Here is a 6,583-nt window from a genome sequence, read left to right as displayed (position 1 = left end):
CAAGGAGACATAAATTCCCTAGAATGGTCAGCTATTCAGCGTCAAAAGGCATACTTTGCAAAGAGGGAAAGTTCAGAAGGTAGAAAGCAAGTAGGAAAGAAGAATGAACAGAAACAAGAAACACAAGGAGAAAGTGGAATGTGTATTGTTCCATCATGGGGTTTGTAATCAATGACACAAAACAAAATATGTATTAATTGTTGAACAGAAAATGTATTTGCTCTATAAACTTTCACCCAAAATACAATGAAAAATTGAAAATAATAATGAGAAAAAAACCTTTTTTTTAAAGAAACTACTATATATTAGGGAGCTCTGGTGGCCTAGTGGTAAGGAATTGCACTGCCAGCACAAAGGTATGCAGCCAAATTCACAAGACACTCAGTGAGAGAAAGATGGACAATCTCCTCCCATGCTATTTACTGCCTCTGAAAGCCCACTTGAGGGTCAACTATAGATCAGTTTCAATTCAATGATATGCAACAATAACTATATACTAAGTATTATGTTAAGTGAGACTCTGATATTTCCTACACTCTATGATTCCCTCCCTGCCTTTCTTCCAAATAATGAAGTGTTCTCCTTGGGTGTCAAAAGGGCATACTGGATTTTTCTTTTCTTTTTTCTTCTCTTTAAATAGCTCAATAGTATCTGTTCTAGAATATAGTTGTTTTTTTTTAAGTGAGGGAAATGCCAGTCAATCACCTAAAAAACAGATGGAGCCTTGCCAGAATCACCTCTGCCTTTCTTCTACAAAATATAATTAAAGTTTACAGTCTTGCTTCATTCCTGTAAAAAACCAGACAACTTCAACCTTTCAGAAAGAGATGCTTGCTCTTGGTCTTAGCCTTTACTCTATTGGGAATCATCTGCTGTTCAGAATTTCAAAGTTAAGAAAATGACAAAATAGATTCACTTATTTTTATCCCTTCATTTTAAAAAGAAGAAAAGAAAAGGAAAAAGTAACAACGATTTCTACCATTTCCAACTTGTCCAGACCTGCTCACACTCTTTGGTCAAGGGTAGTTTTGATCCAAATACCTGACTTTAAAACAATCCACTTGTAGGGGGAGGGGTGGGCAGGGAGAAAAGTGCAACAATGAAGGAATGGAAATTCAAAAGAAAAAAACCAATCCACTTGTAAAGAAATTGTTAAGCAGTCTCCTTCTCTTTATTTTCATCTCCTTTTTTAAAAATAAAATTTTATTTTAATTGTGATTATAACAGTTTACAAATAAGTTAGATTTTCATTCATACATTGGTACACATTTTACCCTCTCCTTCCCTTCCCCCAACCCAAGTTCACTTTTTTTTAAATATTCATTCATTGTTGAACAATTACCTACCTCCCCTACCCCACTTCTCTTCACAATGATATACCTCTTATTCTGGACTGTTGTCGTATGTATATACCTAAATATATGTTCCTTTTAGACAGTTCTTTCTTTCATCTGTTCCAAAGCAATGGTCACTATCTATCCACTCTTATCCTATATTCCTCCCAACCCTCCATGTCAGGCCTGCTTTATAACAGTGGTGCTATGCAGTATTTGCCCTTTTATGACTGAGATATTTAACTCAGGATGATGTGCTCCAGGTTCTTCCATTTGTGTAATGTTTTACAAGTTCATTGTTTTTCAGTGCTGTGTAGAATTCCGTTGTATGACTACACCATTCTTTTTCTATCCATTCATTTGTTGATGGGTACTTGGGTTGCTATCTCTTTGCTATTGTAAATAACGCAACAATTAACTCTGTGTGTGTGTGTGTGTGTGTGTGTGTGTGTGTGTGTGTGTGTGTGTTTGGATGGCAGTTCTGGTTTCTTTAGGGTATATTCCCAGTAGTGATATTGTTGGGTCAATTAGTATTTCTATTTCCAACGTCAAACCACCTTCCATAGTCATTGCAATATTTTACACTCCCACCAGCAGTGACTAAGGGTTCTAATCTCTCCATATTTATTGTTTGCTGCTCTGTTTAACTTTGCTATTGTTGCTGGGGTAAAATGATATATCATAGTTGTTTTGATTTGCATCTCTGATAGCTAGGGATTTTGAACATTTCTTCATGTGTTTGTCATCTGGATGTCTTCTTTGGTGAAGTATCTATTTATATCCTGTGTCAATTTTGCTCTTGGGTTGTTTACCTTTTTCTTCTTGAGGTGCTTGAGTAGTCTATAAATTTTATATGAGTCCCTTATCAGACCTGTCATTATCAGGCATATTTCCCAGTCAGTGGCTTTCATTTTTACCCCACTGGAGGAGTTTTTCTGTGCATAGAGATTTGATTCTTAGAAGGTCCCAAATCTATTTTGTTCTCTCCTGATTGCAGGTTCTCACCTTCTCCTTTTAGTAAGAGTGAAGGGCTAAAGCCATATCCTGTTGTATATATGAGTAAGGGGGCTTTGGTAAAGTTATTTAACCATTGCTAAGTCTTGGTTTCTTCATCTAAATAACTTGTTCTCTTGCTCATTTTTGTGGAGACAGAATCAACTCATAGCTGACCATCCACAGAGTTATGAAGGCTATAAATCACAAGCAGATTGTCATCTTTCTCCCAAGGAGCCATTAGTGGATTTGAATCACCAGAGAAGCATTGCCTTTGATTTATCAGGGTAAATTCCTATAGACAATGCTTTCAGTGCTCCTCCATCTAAATGAAGGAGGAAATAAACATACTTCACATTACTGTTATGATTATTTTTAAAATAATAAAAATGGTAACTATAAATTAACCCCTATAGAGAACTTAAAATAGGGGCTTCATATGAGTCAGTTCCCTCCTCTGAAAATGGAGAAGTTGTTAGCAGTTTAGACTGGATTGTACTCACCTTTCTAATCCATGCAGCCACATGCCCTGATCAAAGTCATCCCAGAATTCACTGGCTTTAGAGTTACAGGTCGGCATAAGAAAAATCATAGCACCTTTAGATTCTTACCTTTACACAGTACAGTCTTAAGGTCAACATAGTCAAAGAATAATAGCCAATAGCTTGTTGAAGAAGAAACTCAACTAAGTCCCTGTGGCTCTAGCAGCACCTACATCTATAGATGTACAAAAACAACAACAAAAAAACCTTCCTGCCAGTCCCAAACATTCTGATTATTTGGGCCTAAAAAAAAAAAGAAGTAAAGACACCCCCAAACCAAAACACAGCCTCTTAAATAGAAGTGACTTGACCACAAGCTACTCCTATCTTGGGTTCCAAGAACCCATCCAGGCCCTCTGTAAACCATGTTTCCAGTTCAGCACAAGTATATGTGCATGTATCTAGAGCAAGGGAACATTGCATGATTTAAAATTGAGAAGAGAATGCATCAGGACTGTATTCTCTCTCCATACCTATTCAATCTGTATACTAATCAAATTATATGAGAAGCTGGACTCTATGAAGAGGAGTGTGGCATCAGGATTGGAGAGAGACTTATCAATAACCTGTGTCATGCAGATGACACAACCCTGTTTACAGAAAGTTAAGAGGATTTGAAGCATTTGTTACAGAAGATTAAGGTTTGCAGCTTTCGGTATGGATTGCGTCTCAATGTCAAGAAAATAAAGATTCTTACCACTGGACCAATAGGGGGAATCATGATAGAAGAAGAGGATATTAAACTGTCAACAGCTTCATCTTGCTTGGATCCACAATTAACACCCTTGGTGCTAGCAGTCGGGAAATAAGAAGATACATTGCACTGGAAAAATCTGCAGTTTGGGACCTCTCTAAATTATTGAGGAGTAATGATATCAGTTTGAGGACTAAGGTATGTCTGATTGAGGCCATAGTTTTTTCAATCACTTGCTATGCATCTGAGATATGGACAATGAATAGGGATGATAGAAAAAGAATTGATGCCTTTGATCTATTTTGAGAGAAAAACACTGAACATATCATGGACAGCTATGAGAATAAACAGGTATTTCTTGGGGAGGGGGCAGCCAAAGTGCTCTTTGGAGGCAAGAATGATGACGCTTCGCCTCACATACGTAGAGCATGTTGCTGCTGGAAGTGGCTATTCCTTGGAGAGGGACATAATATTGGGAAGGGTAGAGGGTCGGGGATGGAGAGGAAGACCCTCAACCAGGTGGACTGACACGGTGACTGCTGCAATGGGCTCTTGTACATTAGGAAGTGTGATGATGCAGCAAGATAGAGCAGGGCTCAGATCTTTTGTTCACAGGGTCACTATGAGTAGTATTCGACTCCACAGCACCTAACAACAACAACCTAGTAACACTGAATTTTCCCATTTACCAAAAGAACTTTGTTGTTGATTTCGTTGTCTTTGAGTGAAGCTTGACTCATAGCGACCATACGAGCAAAAGGCTTGAAGCTCTTCTACAACTATCGACATTTATCAAGAAGAACTAGAGCACGCTGATACATCCTCAAGACAAAGAGCTCAGCCGAGAAGCTGGGCTCCGGCCAGGGAGGCCCAGCCTCCAAGGGGTCCACGTCGTCGCGGACTTCGGAAGACCTGCTGCTGCCCTCGTCCTCCTCGTCCTTGCAGCTCTCAGTGCTGCTGTCAGCAGCAAACCTGGGGTGGAAGGTTCGCCACCCCGCCAGGGCCTGCAGGGCTGCATGGCTGCCGGCACGCTGCTGGAGGCCGGCGTGGCCCAGGTACTCCACTACACGACGCTGCTCTACACGCTCTTCGCAGGAAAATGCCAGGCAGGGCCACTGTGACTGGTACAACTGCATGGACACCAACGTGCTGCCGGGGGCTGCCGCTGCGGAGCATGACACGGCGGCTGGTGCAGGGCGGACGTGCGCGGGGTGATCACCATGAACGAGGAGTGCAAGACCAGGTTCCTGGGCAACAACACCAAGGAATGGAAGGAAGTGGGAGTTGAGCAGCTGCGGCTCAGCACAGTAGACATGACGGGTGTCCTAATCTGAAGAAGAGGGTCCAGTTTGCTCTCAAGTACAAGTCAGTGGGCCAGTGCAATGTGCATTGCAAGACTGGGCATTGCAGAAGTGCCACCATGCTGGCAGCCTATTTGTTTCAGGTGCATAACTGGAGTCCAAAAGAAGCTGTAGGATTCCTCACCAAGATCTGGTCACACATCCACGTAAGACCCGGCCAGTTAGAAGTTCTCATAGAGTTCCACAAGATTACTGCAAGGGCAGCAAAGGACAAGCCTGGTCACATTAAAGACATGAAGTGTGTGGATTAGAAAGAACTCAGTGACGATCCTGCTTGCCACAGAATTAAAAGAAAAAAAAATTACCAGGACCAAAGGAGTTTACGTCAACTTGACATACCAGAAACGTGCTAATGGGGAATTGTGCTTCATTTGTCTTAACTGTTTAAAGGTTTGGGAGTCGGGGGAGAAGAGAGAGATAGATTTAGTACAGCCTCTGTTCATAGGGTAAAGAATGTGGGTCAGTGATTGAGAGTCTCTTATTTCCATGATTGGGATCAAAGAAAAATTAATATCAACAACAACAACAAAAAAAAAGACAAAAAGCTCCATGTAAAACAATTTTACAGCCCTGATCTGTTCCAGATACTGTTCTAATCTCTTTACAAAAAAGATTAACTCATTTCATCTTTATAAGAAGTTAGTATTATTTCCATTTTATAGATGAAGAAACTGAGGTTGAGAGATAGTAAGTAACTACCAAAACACTGGTCTCAGAGTCTTAACTAGCAAACCGTGCCTCTCAGACATGAGCTGAAAAATTTCAATCTAAGTTGGGATGTCTTAAAAGTTCTTTCTGTGTCTGTGTTACTAACATCACCAGCAGCAGTAAATCTATAGGCACATATATATATATGACAATAGTTGCTATAATAGAGAATTGCTATGGCACAGAAATCAACCCAGTTATAGAAGTATCCAAAATTTAAAAAATACTAACAACACTGAAAACAGGGAACCAATGACAACTACAAAGCAAAAAGAGAGAATTAATAATGTAGTTAGTTAATGGAAAAAAAGTTGAGATAGAATGGACTGTTTCTATCAAGATAGAATGGACTGTTTTGAATTTATTGTTGTTGTTATGTGCCATCAAGTCGCTTGCGACTCATAGCGACCCTATGTACAAACAGCTGTAAACTCTGCTCTGTCCTGTGCCAATCACACTGCCTCTGACACTCCCATCCCAATTACCCCAGTCACTGAATCAATCTACCTCGTAGAGGGCCTTCCCCTCTTGCGCTGTCCCTCCACCCTCCCAAACATTATGTCCTTCTCCAAGGACCGGGCTCTCCTCACAACATGTCCAAAGTATGTTATGGAGCCTCAAACTCCTTGCCTCCAAGGAGCCACCCGGTTTAACCCTTTCCAGGATGAATCTGTTTGTTTTCCTAGTAGTCCACGGTACTCTCAATACTCTTCTCCAGCACCACAGCTCAAAGGCATCAATTCTCCTTCTATCCTCCATGGTCATTGTTCACCTCACTGATGCATAACAAATGATAGCGAAGACCATGGCCTATATCAGATGAACCTTAGTTTCCAAAGAGACACCACTGCTCTTCAGCACTTTGGAGAGGTCCCTAACAGCAGACTTTCCCATGGCAATATGCCTTTTAATTTCCTGGCTCCTGGTGCCAAGAGTGTTGACTGTGGAGCC

General features: G+C 40.8%; 1 pseudogene; it reads left to right on the top strand.

Annotated features, from left to right (window-relative positions):
* Nucleotides 1-4,579: 4,579 nt before the first annotated feature.
* LOC102851786 lies at nt 4,580-5,175 on the top strand (annotated as a pseudogene).
* The last annotated feature ends 1,408 nt before the right edge of the window (nt 5,176-6,583 follow it).

This window comes from Elephantulus edwardii, unplaced genomic scaffold, assembly GCF_000299155.1.
Source record: "Elephantulus edwardii isolate Elephantulus edwardi_28Jun2011 unplaced genomic scaffold, EleEdw1.0 scaffold00247, whole genome shotgun sequence".
Lineage (NCBI taxonomy): Eukaryota > Metazoa > Chordata > Mammalia > Macroscelidea > Macroscelididae > Elephantulus > Elephantulus edwardii.
This window is presented reverse-complemented; position numbering and strand designations above follow the sequence as displayed.